The sequence below is a fragment of the Varroa jacobsoni genome, unplaced genomic scaffold (genome assembly GCF_002532875.2).
Source record: "Varroa jacobsoni isolate VJ856 unplaced genomic scaffold, vjacob_1.0 scaffold_1117, whole genome shotgun sequence".
Lineage (NCBI taxonomy): Eukaryota > Metazoa > Arthropoda > Arachnida > Mesostigmata > Varroidae > Varroa > Varroa jacobsoni.
The window spans coordinates 1-18,130 of NW_019214019.1; the positions used below are offsets into that span (position 1 = coordinate 1).

The 18,130-nt window shown below is 41.2% G+C and overlaps 1 long non-coding RNA gene and 1 pseudogene across 1 annotated transcript; one reads left to right on the top strand and one right to left on the bottom strand.

Annotated features, from left to right (window-relative positions):
* The first annotated feature begins 2,774 nt into the window (after positions 1-2,774).
* On the top strand, positions 2,775-8,877 carry LOC111266797 (uncharacterized). The gene is made up of 2 exons (XR_002684266.1): positions 2,775-5,094; positions 8,549-8,877. It is a non-coding gene; the product is annotated as an uncharacterized LOC111266797 (long non-coding RNA).
* Positions 8,878-11,114: 2,237 nt separating this feature from the next.
* On the bottom strand, positions 11,115-13,915 carry LOC111266794 (polypeptide N-acetylgalactosaminyltransferase 13 pseudogene; annotated as a pseudogene).
* Positions 13,916-18,130: the final 4,215 nt, after the last annotated feature.

Below are 18,130 nucleotides of genomic sequence, written 5' to 3' on the forward strand. Positions count from 1 at the left end.
CAATTTTTTGCTCGAATCCGATCTCATTTTGTAACTATTATTAATTAATTAATAATGAACTGTTCATTATTGAAAATTTTGATCAAGAATGTCATGACAAGTACATTTGCGCCAATGACTAACTCGCTAAATGATACAAGTTTCTTTTTAATAGACGTGTTAACCCATAGCAGCAGTAATAATAGATCCATAATAGAATTAGGCCTCTAAATATTTGCGAAATGTAGTATTGATAAATCGGGTCGGAGAGTGGGGGGCTCATACATGCACCGTGTGCCTAGCAGATTTGATAGGTTCTATCGCATTGACGACGAGTACACGGTACACCGGTACTCGAGATCCTTAATCGATTCGTTTTGGTTTTCACTGCTCTTTTACTAGACAAAACAATAACCAATTAACAAGTTAATGACAACTTGTTAATCGGTTATTGTTTTCTACGGAATTTACGGATAATTATAGACTTATTGGGATTGTTAGTTGCAAACATCTTGCAAAGATGATTCGATGTAAACTCTGGTGCATATGGTAGTATATATGCAATTGCTAAAGATTAACGCAATCATTCTATTCAATTTTTACGCATCGCTACTTAACGCTGTCACCAACATCTTGTTTCAAAGGAAGTTTATTCCGCTCAAAAATAGATTTAAACTTGTGCCCAATTCTCTCTCTCTCGCTCGCTGGATTTTACAACTATTACCGAAGAATAGCTTTAAAAGCGCTCTTGTTATTTTTTTTATATAGTAATTACAAAAAAAAAAACTTATTTATTGAAATAAACCCTCCTTGGGAACCATTGTTTCAGATATGGGTAATATTTTTAGCCTATCACGTTCAAAGCACCCGTTTTCTGCCAATTTTTTAGAGAGTATTTTACGAACCTAAAAAGGCTAATTGCATGGTTCAAGATTTTCTGCAGTGTTCAACAGAAGTAACGCTCTACCAAATGTTACACACACATTAAAGTGCCGCACAGGCACTTTTGTAGCAGCCAGAAATATTGAGAATTGAAGTGAAGTCCGTATAGTACACGTAGATAGCCAAATGTCTCGAGTACAACGGAAAAATTTAGTTTCTAGCTAACTGTTGTTTATCATTTATAAAAAATCTAAAAATGCCCAGTTTACGGATATAATTACAAAAGAGCAAATGGACATGCCCCGTCTCTTGATAACTTATTTACGTTGCTTTACTTGTGGAGTCCACTCGAACGCGTTGCGGAGAAATCACGACAGTCGTGAAGGGGGACAATAGCAGGGTGCTGCATTGATATCGACTTGAAATTCTACCTGTTTAGATCTGGTTATTCCTTTTAGTGGTCGCCGTCCTACGCTAAACTGGACACAGTTAGGCTGATTTCTTAAGATAAGCCCAATGACGTACTCAGATAACCACTATTGAAGAAGCTCTGTGCGTGAGGCGGAAAAAGGGTATGTGAATTAAGTACCTTAACGATACGTTAAAAAAATGTTCTTTAACATTGTTAGATTGTATGGTCCCAACATCTAATAGGTCAGTTATGTGATTTTGTTTTGGGTCGTCTTTTTACACGTGGGTTGAAATTAAGCATTGGCTTCTACCTAGTCATATCGCTAAGACATCGATTTATTTTTGTATGCATTTGTTGCGCAAGCATGTATAGAAAACGTGGTAGGAGAATATGGGGTCCAAGTGGGCACCTTATTTTTCGATATCCGTAGAAATCCTAAGTAACTATTACGTGCAATTGCAGCCGGGAGTTTAGGAAACCTATGGAATAACTATAGATATTCTACCATTCATGTGCTCTTACCTCCTACGACAAGTTGCACAGATTAAAAATCGAACTAAAATGCATTTGAGCCTCGAATTGTAGCTTTGCAATTTCCCTTGGCACACATATATCGTCGTGCTTCGTTTTCGTTCAGATTCTAGATAACCATTCGAGCTTTCAACCAGTAACGTATTTGAGTTAATTAAATTATAATTTAGGAAAATCGGCATTTATTTCCCCCCCCGCCCCCGGTGGCTTACCGCTCCATGCGAAGTACGGCGCTTTGAGAGGACGCAACTCTGCAGGTAGCGCACTCAGCGACAATGGTCTTTCGCAGAGTTAGAGACGAGCGCAACAAACACTCGTATATTTTCTGTGACTAATCGCTTTATTATCTAAACTAATCAATCGGATCAAACAAACCAAAATCGAGGTTTAAACATAGGTTGCAAGTTTTGTTCATTTTTTATCCGTATAGAACTCTTGTAAATAAAACAGAAGCTGAAAAAGAAGAAACCTTGTGTATGTACTTCTTTTTTGAACAGATACAAATGCGAACCAGATAAGATATAGCGTACACGTTAGGTATGTATTAGACAGCGAGAGTAGACACTGCCAACCATCTGCGTGATGCCTATTCGTGGTATCTAACTAACTTTGTATAATCGTCCACGATTATTGATGTGAAAGTATTTATCTATATTAACTATCTAGACATAAAATTCATATTTTTCTATACTATGATGATAATTAAGTGCGAATTAGCGGAATACACAAGGACCAATAACCGCCTGTCATAGTTTCGCGTGCGTATCTAGACACTCATTTTTTACGTTTCAAACAAATGTACTTTTAATAAAGAAAGATTACAGATCAACCCTCATCAAATTATCACTATCTACAGTAGGCGTAAACAGCAGTGCAGCCATAAAGAGCTCTTATTCCCTAGCCAGTTCTTTGCGTGTTCCAAACATTTGTATCGCGTTTGCCTATTGTGTACTCTAATACTCGCCTCAGACGCCCCAGCTTAGCTGCGCCTACCCGTTAAAGTTTGTCTTTTTAGGCAGTCCACGTACATCAGCAAGACAACACGCTTTCAACAATTAAGCCTTTCTCGGTTTCGGCCGCTTCTTCGTTGACCATATTCAGTACCACATAGTATACGAAATTTCTGCATTGTATCCTTCTGCGGGCTGGGGTTGCAGGCTGGAGGGCTCAACCGGACGCCTGTTCGCGTAATAGTTCGCTAGCTGACTTTTTTTTAACATAATTACTAACGCTGCTGCCGCCTTTTTGGGGGGCAGGCGAGGTGTAACGACTAAAAATCAAAAGTTTCGCGCATCTGATTACTACGGTACTTGACTAAAGGGTTTATGTCTTATGGTGGCTGTGCCGCAAATGCAGCCGCGGAAGCGTTATGCTTCTGGCCACAGCAACAATCTGTCGACTCCACTTTATTTGTTAAACAAATTAAGCTCATAGGTTTCCTTTATTTGTCGTCGTCATTGTCACTGTTGTTGTTAAATAACGAATTGGATGTGCTGTGCTTCCCAACAACCGTAATTCTATGGAAGGGGTGCGGCAGCAGGCTAAAATTCTATGTGTATTGCAAGAGAGACAGACAAAAGGGCATAACCACCTCGCAAACCTATTTCAGTATTAAACATTGCGATGTTTTAAAACGAGCGACACTTAGTCTCGTAAGTCAGCTTTATACTATCCTGTCGTCGTATTGTAAGCGGATCACGTTCATAACGTGCCGACCAATATATGTACGAAACCGAATGGCTTGAGTAATGACGGTATTTCAGCGATCTGTGGAACTACATCTGACCCAGTGACATCAGAGTCTCTCACTTGCTGTCACGGCAAAAACTTTTGGCTCACTAAGAGTGAGCGATAGCAATTCAATAGCAGTAAGTCACTAACTTAATCAGTTCTCAGCAACAGCTAAAGCACTTTTGATCCTCAGGTGATTTCACATCAGCGTACTCAGTAGAAATTTGTACGAAATTTTGGCAATTATCGTTCACTTCAACAATGAAGACCGGGTCGTCTAAAAAGAGCTAGCGGTGGGCATCACACTAAATTCCAATAAGCTTGTTGTACGCTACGCCTCCGTAGGAGTTGATGAAAACGAACTGGTGGTACACACTGGTGTAAGGTAATTGAAATCAAATAAAATCCCTGTGTAGTATTTCTATGATCAACGTACAGCTCAACCGAATGCTTTACAAGCATTTGTCGGAATTAAGCGAAAAGCTCTTTGTGTCTAGCAGCTGCCACTTTGATCTCGTCCAATTGCCATGTACATAAATTGTGACTACTACTTGTAAGCTATTGAGTGAATATACGTAACGCTCGAACCAGCGCAGTCGTCAAGTAATTTATTGAACAAGGACCGGTGTTTTGATTAGCTTACCGTGGCTATGAACTGTCGCAGTGCCGAGTTTGTGCCGATGAGTTTGTATGCGTTTCAGGATACGAGCTTGAGCGTTCTAGTCAAAAACGCACCGGTTCAATAGACACTGCTTGGGTATACCTCTCCATACGTCGGGTAGTCGGCTGCTGCGAGTGGGCAAAGCTTGTCATATGCACGCCGGCCCGTTGGCCGACAAGGCCGTGAGGCAGCGGGACAATAGCGGGTGTGTATTGTTCTCTCCGCTGCATCTTTTCGACGCAGGGATCACACTCTCTCTTTCTTCGTCCGCTTTCTATCAGTTTGAATCTGGCAGCGGCAAATCGAGGGAGTTGCCGTGGCAGTCTTACAAGGGCAATGACTGCGCAGCGCCGAACGAGAAAGAATAATGCTTCATTGGAAAATAGCAGAAAAGGCCCACTGACCACTCGCTAAATACGTGGTGATCACTAAGAATAAACGACGAATAAATCGGGTGTTGGATAGATGCTCGAAAGCAACGAATAAACGGGAAAGATGGGCTAAAGGGCGCTGACCGCCACAGAATCCGTTGTCAGGAACACACATGCCAGGAACAAGGACAGAATTATCTGGAACGGGCTGTGGTCGGCCTTGTGCAACTACGACAAAAGACGACGGGGAGGGTTCTAAGATCGTTTGAAGCGGGTGGAGCGGGGGTGTTACTCGTAAGAAGGGATCTTAGCACTGAACTTGTAATGCGTACAGGGACAAACAGCTGTTTCCAATCAGATATCGATGGTAGATATCGGAAAACGTGACTGTCTTCAATGCGGCAGTCACTCGCTCATACCGACAAATCAAAATAAACAAGTATGCGTTTTAAGAATGGTTGTGCACAGATAGAATCCAGACAGTTTGCTTACCAATGGCCGAAGGATCTGGTCTGACCGACACCACAGTAAGTGATTCTCGCAAAATTAATAATCTGAGTCTAAGAGTAGCGCTAAGGTAGTTTGCGTGGCTGTACAGCTTACCACAAGCTTTTGTTCTTCCAACTATAAAATTAACAAGGAGACCGTTAACACGATTCTCAATAAGATGGCAGATAACGATATGGAATATGTAGTTAGTATTTGTTTGTAGCATGTAGGACAGGTTTAAATCTATTCACAAATATCGTTTTGCAGCTGCCGGCTGGCTATCTTCTTTTTTTTTAATAATTTCATCTTATATACACAGACTGTAATTGTTGAAATCAATGGGCGATAATAGCTACCAAGTTAAAATTCGTGGTCATAGCCGATTCCTTGCACTTAATTGGAGCGCAGATCCATAAATGCACTGACGTTAGTTAATTTAGGGAGGTAGAGGTCTAAATATGGGAGGGTGGGACTATATGGGCGAAAATTTACTTAGCTTTCTCGTTGAAAATAACTGGTGCCCAAACAAGAGAAAATATATCGGTACATTTGTCAGTAATTTCTCTATTACATGACTTAAATAGGTTAATTAATTTTCGAAAAATGTCAGTTGAAGACACTTCCGTCATTGGCGCATGTAGCCTTACTAGGTGCGATCATAAATTTTCTATCTAGAAGAGACAATGCGCTATAGTCGTTTACCGCCAAGCAGGTCAAAGATTATGATTCGTCTACCGTGTGCCCACGTGAAGTTCTGAAATGAACTGTGAAGCTGAGTTTGAAATGATTGATCAAGTACTGATATATCCGCAAGTTGCATGTTGTTTGAGAATTGAAAAGAATATTGACAACGAGGGCACTATCCTTCAGAAACAACTTGGCAGCACCGATGGCTGTGAAGCTATCGTAATTAAGCACAATTCGTATTATTTAAATAATTACCTCACACACAATTCTTATTTAAACAATTTAGATGAATGAGACGCCACGGCAATGGAATCGTTAATTTTATTAAGGGAGCTTGATGCAACACGCCGTTGACTGCGGGCGCGAAAATAAGATGACTTGCCATGACTTGTAATGTATCCACATATATGCATTCCTAATTAACCAGTATATAGTCCGATCTTTCTTTTTATCACAGATTAGCGGCTGGCACGCCAGCAGCCGATTGTTGACTACCTGACGCGCTACGGCAGTGTTTACTCGGATATCTTTACCGCTCCGAGTAATTGCTTGAAGAGTATTAAAGAAGAGCTCTGGAAGAAACATATTCATATAAGCAGTTTTGCATCATTTAGTTTCATTCATTCAAGCATAATATCACTCGATGTCATATGTTCCGGGTGGGCAACTAATCGTATGAAATTCGTGTGCATCTTTAAAATCTATTTTTTGCTAAACCTGCATTCCACGCTCTTGAAGCTTCTGTCAGAACAGTAAAAATGTATTGTTTTACAGATGTGTGTACAGTTTTAAATCGTTACTGACAAACATTTGCACTATCCAACTATGTTTTGTGGGGCAGCGGCCCAATTTTAGTCATTCTTTACTTTATACTTTATACTAGTACTTTAAGGAAACGGTACAGCTAAACCTCTCAGAGCAGATCTAGGTTAGACAATTTTCCCGCAAGGTAATTTCAGGTCAAGATCAAGACCTCAGGACCACGTGTTTTCAGGCCATACGAAGTGGAAAGACTCTAAAGCGCCATTTCTGGAAGCGGCCCGATATTCCAGCACAGCACCCGTTTGCTGATCGTTTCTGGCAGTGATTTTCTACAGGTCCATGTCGGTAGCTTGAGTCTATGCATAACTATATATGATATACCTTTCGAGCACAAATTTTAAGTCACAATGCAGACAATGCGAAGGTTTCCCATTACCATAAAAGCATAATCAGGTTTTTTTAATGTTAAGTTACAGCGCAAAGTTTTGACTGTTACATAAACAGCTGCTATTTGCATTCTTGTAGATAACATGGGATGTTATAATTTCTACCAGTTTATGCACAACCCAGGTAAAACGAGTTTGTTAGTTGGATCCCTTTTGTTATTAACCTTGGTTAATTCTGTCGGTCCTGAGCTCGCTAGGGGCAATGCCGTCCTTGAACGGACGTCGAAGGATCAATGGTAAGGATCCAGTGCTGCAGCAGTGCTGACAGAAGTTCTGTCGGGCTTCTCGTCCTGCTTGTTTATGAAATTTCGTAAGTGATGTTCGACACTGGCTAGTTTGGTGCCGTTTGAAAGTTACTTGAAACACATGAAACAGGATAGGGACCACGATGCGTGTTCATGGATACGTAGTAACAAAAATGTTACAGTTAATTTACGTTCGTTAACTTTGTCCACATGATCCTTTAATATGATGATTTTAACTTGTAATCAGATATTATCTAGATACCTAATTTGTCGCTTTTTGACAAATCCGTGTTATACTAGCCTATATGAAGAAAAACCGATTAAATTACACTTCCTTTACGAATTATGTTTTTGATAAACTCAATCCGCAAATAGCGATGCTTGAAGACTGTGATGCCCGTATTTTTTAAACGGAGTTTGTTTGAATCACCTTAAAATTCTATCATATTTGATAGAAGCAACAGAAACTGGCTGCTTATCGCTGCGTAATCGAAGTCTAACAAAAAATAATCTCGAAGTTGGTTTTATACCACCTGCACATGCTTCAGTCGCTGAAATCCTACTTACTTCCTCCGAAGCATGCAAATGTGCTACTCTTTTTTATTGCCAATATAATTTTGCAATCGTAGGAATGGATTTCAGCCCGTTTCTCGTAGGTGTCCTCTGTCGTCTAAAAACTTTTTTCTTTTAAGTGCTGTTTTACATTTGGGAAAAGAGAGTCATGGAAGTAGGTCTTGTGAGTACGGGGTTAAGGCGAGGTGTTGGTATGGAGCTTTTCTGCAAAGAACACGATGCAAGCTAGCGAAGTTAAGTCGGTACATCGTTGTTACGGCTTATTTTCAGAAAAAAAAATTAGGCTTATTTTGGTTAGCAGTATTGATCAGTTGTTTTGAAGCTTCGTAATAATGCTTCTTGCTGATAGTATCACTCAGCGTGAATTTATTATGCAAAATTTTTCGATAAGCGAATAAGACGGTAAGAAAAGGCTTGGTTTTTGACTTAGGTCCTGCAGCATTTGTCGGTCGAAATTATATGAAGACATGGTGTTTCTGTCGCCACGTCTCACCCATACGTCCATGTCTTGTCACCCGCTGGAGAAAGCCCGGTCACTCTGTGAATGTGTTGAGGTTCTTCTTGTTGATAATTTGCTTGAAATTCAAGACCTTTAACACAACCTTTGCTGTGAAATTTCTCGCATACAAAAGATTCTTCTAAATAGTCCAACAAAACTCATAGAACTCGTCTGATTCTTTCGCGAGTTCGTTGAGATTTACCAGCATGACCTTTTTTGCTTTTTCCACAGTTTCATCGAAACTCGCTAGCGGTTTACTCACAAGGCAAATTGTTTTCAGGGTTCTCTCGGTCGTCACGAGATCGCTGGTACCGTTCATACACTCAACCTCCGAAAGCCCTCTTCAACATCCGCTATCGAAATTTGATATTGAATTTATTATTATTTCGCTTGTACCTATCTTTTTATTTTGATTCTTCATATGTATATATATATGTATATATATAGTAGTAAGGGATCCCTAGGCTCATTACAATAACAATAAGAATAGAATTTAAATTCATAAAATCTACTTTGGATATGGACAATGTTTTGTGAAATTTTATAAAAAAATTATATAATGTGGAAAAATTCTTTAATTAATAAAAGCCGAAGTAGAGACTATTCATAGTTAATGGAAACATTTAATTTAAAAGTTTAACTCTGATTAAAAATTAAAAACTGTAAACCGTTAGCTTATAATAACGATTTATTTAATCTTTGATTTTTAAAGTATTGTATAACATTTTTGTTGGTAGGTTGTTGTTCGACTAAAAACTATTTTTCATTTTTTTGGCATTTTCAAGGCTATGTTTTTATAAACTATACTATTATAATAAAAATAATTAAAATAGACATTTTATTAAATTGTTAATTAAGTTAGAATAAATTTGTAAATAAATTAAATTTTTGTACTTATAATGATTTCGTTCTTAAAACAAAACACGATGCGTGCTTATGTTGTTACGCCGTTTGCTATCTTAAAAAAAAATGAAATATGTCCAAAAATCAGTCATTTCAATTTGCTTGCGCGATACGAAGCACACGTTCAAAACCTTTGAAATTCAATTCGTGTAAAGCAGATAGACAAGTGCGGAGCCATATTGGGCCATGTGGGCCACGGGTTGATCACTGGCCGTTAAAATCGACACTTTGTGCTTAGGGTTTTTTCGAAATTGTTCTTCGACACAATCGTTCTAAGTTAAAATGTTGGTATCTAGAAAAATGTTTTGAACTTCACGCTCGATACTAGTGTGAAACACTGCTTCGTACACTTGGCTTCCAGCATGAAACGAAATATACCTACGTTATATTTCGGAACTAATACGCCTTATACGTCCTTAAAAGTCTAATAGGCAAACACTAACACGTTAGCACTCCGCTGTCACGAAGACGTTACCATTAAAGTGCTCCCATTCAGGAAATCCGTGCTATTTTCTGTATCATCGGGCAGAACTGCTGACAACTTCCAAAGGGTACACAAACTGAAATGATTTGAGGAAAGGATCATCCTGATAAAAGAGGATGCTAAAACTAAATTTTATGTCTATGTTTTCGCACAATCATACCCTTGAGACCTTTTCATTGATTCTGATAATAATAATATTAGATTTAGAAAGAAGTTTGGCGTTAATTGCTTTCTAAAAACAGAAACAAGTAACACTTCGACCCTAGCAGGTTATGCTAAGTTATAGGTCCGATGCTACTGTTAGGCACTGCTTCAGGCAGCTAGGTCTCCAGCGCAAAATAAACTGTGTTTATACTTACGTTCGGACCTATGCCGCTTCGGGTATACATTAATTTAGCAGAGTTTTATCCAGTGATTATGGTATGGATCTTAGGCCACGCGTGCATCGCATTAAACGAAATAGTTGGGAGACATGCCTTTGTTACTGCACACTTAAAAACTTACATTTCGCATTTTGTTATGGGTTAAGGGGGAGGTCGTGTAACGTCTAAAGCAAAAATTTTGACTTGGTTTTTCAGTATCATAGTGGTTGAATCATCACTGAGAACCAATCGACATCTGATTCAACATCTATGGGTAAGTTGTGATAATAGGATATTGCCTACGGTTAGCGTGGTAGCAGATCCCTTATTACACTAATAACGGTCTTTTTGCAATGTCCATTACACATATGAACTAGAGCCGAAAAAAAATATGTTGAGAAATTCTAACCAGATTCAAGCGCAATTTATAGGAGTCCTTAGAAACTATAGCGAAAATATCTACGCATAGAGAAATTCTTAGTTACGGAAGGGTACAAAACATCTTGTTTATACGTCTAGAATATGTATTTAATAATATCTATGCTAAATACAAATATCAACATTTTTTGGTACATATGTTCACTGATCTAATGTGTTTACGGCATAGCAGAGCTTGGCACACAGATATGGACCCCAGACATCGAAAACACTGCATCGGAGGAGATAAATATTAACTCGCTTTTAAAACTTCGAAAAGGTACCAAGTTATAACGGCTTGATTGTAACGACGTCCTTCATGCGGTTTTCGATTAGCACCTGCTCTAGACTGCTCATGACGTACAGTGGCTTGGCAATAATTCACTTTACTATGACTTGAAGTTTCGCTTAGTCTGTCATAAATATATTCTTTAAATATATTAAATATCATAAATTGTAGCTTTAAGACGTTGTTGTAATCTGAAACGTTTTAACGAATCGTCGCTTCCAAGTATTTCTTAGGGCACGGGTTTTAAAATATAAAACTGAGAGAAATAACTGATATTCCGTACATATGCGCATTTCCTTTTTTGTGGCCCTAGCAAAAACTCTAAATTTTTGCAAAAATTAGCGTACAGGGAATATATTATCATATGACTCTAACAAAAAAAAACCTAGCATTTACAGGGTAAAATTTTTATTTGAAAAAAATTAATTTATGTACAACATAGTCCGGATGCACTGCTACCAGCTGAAAATAACTTATTTACACTATTAGATTCCTATATCTTTCACTTCGGACCATCCGTCCGATTTGTCTTGCACTTCCTCGTTTTTAATGAGAAACAACCCTGTGACGTGTTTGTATTTCGTAATATCCTTTACGCCCTTGCCTGGGTTCGCGCTTTGATTTCCAGTCGACCTATCCATTACACGTTGTTATTTGTTGCAAATTGAAATGTTGGCGCCAAACTGCGTCAAGCGAATTAATGGAACACACCGGAACTGTCTCCAATCCCAATAAACATTTTAATAATCGCCTAACGCCTAATTATCACTAAGAAGTCGCATATAATCCAAATAAGCGCACTCGCACCCGATTGCAAATTCATCAAATCTAATCCATCAGCAGTGGCAACATTGGCGCAAGTTTGTTTAAGCAGTTACTCTTCCCATAGCGTTACCGCGTGTGCTCGGAAGCGAACTCAGTGTATCTGTGAAATGACCACTTTTGCCGAGCGCCTTCTGAGCATTGCACGACGAATACTTGTTCCAGATCGTAGGCCTCAGCTTCTACACATAGACCCGACTGTTTGTGAATGATAGGTCCGTGCTTTACATGCGTCCATAGTTGGTCCCGGTGAGGATGTTCTTCACATTTCTCCATGACGATTTTTCCTTTTTGCCGATACGAGTCAACAAATTCTACTCTAGCACAAACGTCATCTCGGCGAAGTTCGCCTTTTTTCGAGAGTGACAACAGCTGATTGGTGGCCTCATCGGCAACAGGATGACATTGAAAGATACCGAGATCAGAGGTGTGGTCCTCAGACTTGCCGTAAGTGTCTAGACATGTGTTCGTCTCGGGATTCTTGATAATACCGTAACCTTGCGAATGTTGTTCCATAAGATATTTGTGTGGATACACATTTTCAAGGTACCACTTGAAAGGTTTACATCCGTTACGCTCACGGAATGATTTGCGGCTAGAGATATCGCCCACATTTAGGTCGATGAGCTCCGGCCGTGTCTGGTAGAAATACTTTTTATAGCTATCCATCCAAACTTCAACAGCTCGTTTCGTGTTAATGGCATTCGTGTCTTTTCCTCCTGGGAATTTGTAAGGGTGATAGTCCCGGAAAATATGGCCGACATGCGAGCATGGCGCAATCAAGATTTTCCCCCCACACTGCCAAATGCGGAAGGACATCTCAAGATTTTCACCGCCCCAGCCGTCCATTTCCTCATCGTACGAGCCGCTCTCCCAGAAGTATTCTCTGCTGATAGCAAAGAGGCCACCTGCCATTGTGGGTGACTTCATAGGTTCGGCCATCGAGGCACGATTCATTTTCCACGCACTGGGTATATTATGCCAAGAGAACTCTCCCCGCCAATTGAAGCCTCCAATCTGGAAATGGTCTCCTTCGGCTGCCACGTACTGCAATGTTTTGTCATCGATAATGTCAATTACGGGACAGACAACAGCTGTCCGATCGAGGTAAATGGGGTGAAGGAGTGGCTCTAGCCAACCGTCCGTCGTTTCGCAGTGAGAGTCCAAGAAGATCAGAACGTCTCCCTTAGCCATCCTGGCTCCAGCAAGACGGGCCCGGATTAACCCTGACCGCTTTGGCAATCGGATAAGATGAACAATACCTGGCCGGAAGTGGTGGACTAAAAATTGCTCCAGCCGTTTTTTAAGATCGTTTCGTTGGCTAAAATCATCGACGAGAATAATTTCCTTTAGGAGACGCGGGGGAGACCTGGTGATCGTTGTGACAACAGTCCTGAGAAGGGTTGAGAATATTTCATCCGTGAAAATAATAATAACTGAGGCTGTAGGTAGCTTGTCTAAAGGATAGTCGACGATTCTGCAATCGCGATGTCGGGTGTCCGGGAGCGATCGGTTTAACGGCATACGGTCAGATACGAACACATTGAAAGCCGCCAAAGAAAATTGGCGGTCAGCTTCAGCCTGTTCTTCGTCATTGAGTTGAACTCCTTGACCCTGCACTCCCCAGGATGGTCTAATCTGATTGAAGAACCATTGTTCGTTAGCTGTAGGCCCCACAGGAAGTATGCCTGGCAGCTTCTTATGAAGCAGGTCAGTGGCATCGATAGACCGCTCGAGCTGAGCCACAACTTTTTTTTGGCGTTGTTCAGCAAGATACTGTTCAAGGTATTCGGAGCCGGAACCGCTACGACTGCGTGTTTTTACGCGTTTGTGCAGAACGACAAGGCTGAAGACACCTATCATGATAAGGACACTAAGCCTCCAAGCTCGTCGTCGGCGAAGATTGAACACCAACGGATTCATGGTGAGGTGATAGATAAAGCGCGTCATGTACGGTTGTTTTTTTCTACGATACAAGCTTTTTCCTAATTTTCTGATAAGCTGATTGATTTTGTTGTTGATCGTAACAGGGGCTCGTCATGAATGATGAAGTTGTGGCCGCAATTCACTATCCTTCTAGCGCAAAGCACCGGACATTGCGTGCGCACTGTCAAAAATCGGCAAACATATTGGGCACGTTGCCGGTCTCACAGAGCATGACGTTTTAGTTTAGCGGTAGACAACATATTGTATGATTGCCACAAACCTTCCTGAACCACAAGTGATACCAACTGTAATTAAATAGTTACACTCTTCTCTATTATAAAGTCGTGCGTCGTTTAAGTATTAGCGTCAGCGCCTTGACGACTACATCCAGTCGCTAATATATCTGAGAGTACGTTACAGTTTCGTAATTATAATGGCTTACCAAGGAAGTGAACATCAGCAGCGCCATTGACTGCATTTCCACCAGCGATTCCACCGTTCCCCCCTCCGCCAGAAACCGCCACACGGCTTTCTTTACGCCAAGAGAGATTGTGTTTCCCGCTCTTCCTTGCCTCGTCACCAGCGGCCGTAGTAGCAATAGCAGCAGCAGCAATTTAGTGACGTGACAACTTCCGCACACGCTTCCTCTCGGCCTTTGACAGCTGTATTCCCGTTGATCAGCTGCTCTCACTGCGTGGTTTTCGTTAACCGGGCGAACTGTGCAGAAGATAGTCTTCACACACTTCCCTCCACCGTCAGCGCCGAGACGTCTGAATATCCGAGCTGCCGTGGTTGCTGCCTGCCAACACTGAGTCTAAACGTGGCAGCGTACAATCACCACGGCTACGCACGCACCTAGACCTTCATTATAGTCCTTCACCTACGCATTCACACTCGAAATAAAGCACTTGTCATTTAGTTAGTGACGAGTAAACAAAGTAATCGCACATTTTTGCTTTTTGCTCTCTCCGGGGGGCTCTTCTCTGCTGTGCTACTTCGACGGAGAGAGCAATGTTTACGCTATTCATGTGCTTTCCAGGTCGTCGGTAACTGTAAAAACTTGTTTTCTATTATCCCTTATACAACACAGCGACCTTCTTTAAAGCACCTTCTGTGTGGTTGCTTGATTGACTGCCCGGTCGCTTCTTCTTAACACCGTAGACTTTTGTTACCCCGTCTGACACATGCCGTAGGACACAGGTGACTTGAGCTGACATTGATTTCACAGTCTGAACAGCATGTCAACGTCGACTACATGTAGTTCGTGACCAATTCTTGCAAGTACCCGTAACCCCAATCACTGGACGAAACACCACAACTTGTTATTCGTCGGATCACTCTTGGTGTCGTTGGCGTCCCTGCTGGCCGATATTTTATTGTCGAGAAAACAAGTCGAGCGATGGGTTGGTATCGTTGCCCCGCTGTTCGGCGGGTCAGCCCCGTCCCTATGGCACTTCTACTCAAGTAGTGTGAACGGTAGATGGGCTAAGCGGAGGCGAACGCCCATCACTAGGCGGTCACCTCTGCCACTTGCTGCTGGCTACGTATAGGAAAACGGACTATCGGACAAATAGGTAGACAGACAGGCTTTCTCTACAACACAATGCTCGGACAGCTACGACCGTTGCTTTTGCTGGCAGTGGCGGCGGCGACGGCGACGATTAGTCTCTTTCTCCGAATCAGCTGCTCCGGCTCCGATGCGACACATTATCTCTCTGTACTAACACGGTTACTGCTTCGACTCGCATAACCAACGTGGACAAGCAGACGACCCTCGGCCGCCGTAGGACCGGTGGCAAGGGCAAGAGAGGGAAAGCACGGGGTAAACAGCTACTCACCGGCAGCATCACCATGATTACCATTACCAGCAGCGGTCTACAAGACAAGAACGACTCGACATCCATGCGTCGTTTCTCAATTTAGGAAAAGCAGTACGAGATATGGCAGTACTTGATGGGGTCGCGGTTCGGGCTGACTAGGCAGCTCAAAAGACTAATAGCAGTGGCAACATTTTATTGACCAGTTGAATGGGGCCTGCCTGTAGAAATGCCTGGAACTCGCTGCACTAGTTAAATGGGATAATGTAAATTTATGGACCAGATAAATCCTTTCCCGAGTTAAAATATCTTCGTAAAGCAGTCGAGGTTAGCGTACTGTTATTTGTTATTAAACGTAAAGCCCTCGCTAAAATATCATGCGGTACATTGTCATGGAGAGGCATACCTAGTTAGCACAGAAGCGACATGCTTGTGCCGTCTATAAATTTTTTCGAAAAATTCTACCCATACTTAACCCACACTCTTTTAAAAAAATTATGCAAAACATGCAAGTAAACAAAGGTAACTGACTGGTAATCAAATAGATGACCTTTACAGTAGTAAGCATCTCAGACACACGATTACGTATGTTCGACTTACACACCACAAAAACAGAAATTCGATGGAAAAAGAAACACCTCTGGCATACAAGGTACAGCTTCATAACAAACTGTGTGACAGAAATTTCTTGCGGAATCATGGTCTGCATTGGACATCAAATGATCTGAATAGCAACAAAAATCTGAGTACTACCGACTGCGTATATTCACGAGTACACGGGCTCGGTGACAGCAACATCGGCGCCGCTTCGTCCCCAAGCTGTTTCGTAGCTGGCGTATTCACTTGCCAGTTCAGTTTCTATCACCTTTCGTTTTCTCTTTCTCCAGGGTTGTCGTCTAAGTAGAGTTGAGACTGCCTTCGAGCCACAATCGGCCACGGCAACACGGTCAGCGACTCACTGGCGAAGCTAAGTTCTTCATGACGTTATGGTTAAAGCAGTAACTAATACACAGATGCCTCTGAAGTCGCAAGCCGCAATAATTGACGAAGTTTAGTGCAAAGTGGAAGTTTGCGCGCTGCATAATCAGCAGTCAGCGTTCCTTCCTGTTTTTCATCCATCTGCTAATTAAACACGAGAAGGAGGCAGCGTAAAAGGTTTGTGGACATATCGGTGTCACCACCTAGGTATCAGCGTTTAGGCGTGCAATAGAAAAATCACTTCGCACAAAATGACAGATCCCTTCCCTAACGATAGTCTCTGCTTGCCTGACATCTATCGAAAGCAATATTCAGAGGCAACGCCGACCGCTTTTACACCCAGTTAGCCACGCGGCCCTAAGCAGGTGCAAAAAATTGTATAGGTTTTCTACCCTTGCCGTTTTGTTCACTTACTCGTTAATTGGACTTCTGCTACAGCTGTGAATGGAGATTAAAGAAGCACGTATTCGTTTTTCGTGACAGCTATTTTGCCAGCTAATATTCTGATCTCAGATAATACCTTACAGCCGAGATTTGCCGTTTATCGGTTACGTTATATGGATGCGCCACAGCTAAGAGCGACGACTATTTCTAGGCCACCGCAGTAAACGGTGAGTGAGCGTTCGTTTGTCCGCGGGCATTCAGTTCTGTAAGTGAACTTTGCTAACAGTCGCAATTGCTATGATACACTAGAACGCATTATATAGCTGCAAAAATAACTATAAAAATAAGCGCCATGCTGATCGATAAAATTAGAGCATTTTGTTAAAAAATAAGTTTACATATAAGTCGCTGAAGTAAGATATGCTTTCTATTCACAAAAGAATAACGCCTCAATTTACAAATCTGCATAGTATGAGTTTTATTTCCGCTGATTCGTGTCATCTTCAAGGAATTCACAGCCGATCTATAATTACGTTATCTGTTGATGCAAATGAGTGCTGTTGACGATTACTAAAAAAAGCCCCCGTAAGCCCATAATGTATTAGCGTAGAGTTGTCCCCAAAAGAAAAATCTTAGACCTACTATAGCTAGTTATGATGGTCGTATTACTCAAAGATGGATCATACTAAATTTGAGCTTCAGAATTGCTTCTTATGTTTTACAACAGTACTACATTAGTATATTTTAATCGATCCTAAGTGCATCAATGGTATAAAAAATGGAATAACGAGCATTCTAAAATTTGTAACATTATAGACGTACTCCAAACCGTCCAGTTTCCAATTTAGTTTTACAACGATCGCTTGAAGCGTACATGATAAAAACAAAAAAAAAACTTTTAGGAATGCGGCAAGTCCAACGATAATAAAGGCCTTCTTTCTTTTGTTCCTTGAGTGAAAACGTTGCTGAATTAGGCCCATCTGACTGCAGGGCTAAGGTTACGGCCGCCAGCGTCGCAGTATTTATTTATTTGATCGTACGATACCCAAGTGCAGAATGGGTGGGCTCCGTGTTTCATGCCATTGTAGTTCGGAAGCGGAATCCTACGTAACGCAAATCAGACGCGAAGGTTGGCTAAAGTTACGGGATGAAGTATAAATAAAGGAAAGACTGAATAAAATGAGGTCCAGTAATTCAACTGCCAAGATTCCCGATGTTGTTGAAAACTATCAAACGCCAGGAAAAGGTGAGCTTGTGAATGGTATAAGGAAAGTGATTGGTTCGGTTAAATTTCGTCTACCACCTAAACTACGCAGCTTTTTATTAGGAGTAAATATCGATCATATTGGACTAATGTTAAATTAGTTAGTTACATTTGTCACGATAGCTGAGCGCGCATGATTTTGAAAATGAATCAGAAAGAGATGATAAACATATAATTAAGGATTTGTTCACATGCTTGATAGTGCGTAATCAACGA